We start from the raw sequence: 1055 nt of genomic DNA, 5'->3' as shown, positions 1-1055 counted from the left end.
CTGCTTTTCTAACTCAAACATTAGGTATAATTTCCTGGAAATGAGGTTTATTGATCATAACTTCCAAAAGTAACTGTAAAACTAAAACATTGAAAAGAAAGTGTCAAAAGTGAGAATAAAAGGGACAAAAACATAAGTAAAAAGTTGAAAAACATCTATAAAAAGCGTCAACAAAAGTGTTGATTTTCAATGTTCAAACACCAAGGCTAATTAATACGGTGCGCTAAAACTCCTCAGCCACAGCTTTCCTCAGTTTAGCACCTAATTAAGACCACTTATGTAAATGAAGTCAGCCCCAATTTTTCCAAACAAAATACTTAAGGCCCAATTTAAGTACAGATTGCTGGTGTCTGCCGGGCAAAACATATGGCAAGCTGTTCCATCAGGCTGTGGTTCCCCGGTCCCAGAGCAGCACAAGAGGTATCAACAGAAAGTTCTGGCATGACTCCTCTTGCTCTGTGGCTTCTTTTATACGTCGTAAAGCAGCACAAATATAACGAGTCTCTCGACACATGACTCCCGGTCGCAGGGATAAATATGGTCAAGCGGGGATGTTATTCACGGGCAATGAATCACTAGCAAGGACCACACCATCAACCCGATATGTTTTAAAATTGAAAAATGAAAGATGATTGGAAGACGAGGCATGACGTCGCTGATATGCGATTCGCTTGTAGTCATCAGTTGACTTGATGTTAGTCTCGGATTGCCGGACCTTCCTCCACAGCAATATGGAGGAGGGTCTGGCTAGTCTACACAACATTCGGGGTTGGTAGAAAACCATACTCTGGTTTATTGGCATTTCTTTAAACCAATCACAATCATCTTGGTCGACACTAGGCACCAGACAGGTGACTCTGCAAAATAGCCTCCGGAAGGAACTTGTTCTGGTGGAACATGTTCAGAGTAGTTTTAGTCGTGCAACAGGAAACTCAGATTGGACAGATAGTCTAGCTAGCTGTGTGGATTTACCCTGCAGAGATCTAAGAAAGCAGGTAACCATAGTCCTCAGTTTGGACAGATAGTCTAGCTAGCTGTCTGGATTCACCCTGCAG

Source organism: Etheostoma spectabile, chromosome 9, assembly GCF_008692095.1.
Source record: "Etheostoma spectabile isolate EspeVRDwgs_2016 chromosome 9, UIUC_Espe_1.0, whole genome shotgun sequence".
Lineage (NCBI taxonomy): Eukaryota > Metazoa > Chordata > Actinopteri > Perciformes > Percidae > Etheostoma > Etheostoma spectabile.
Note: the sequence above shows the minus strand (reverse complement) of the source record.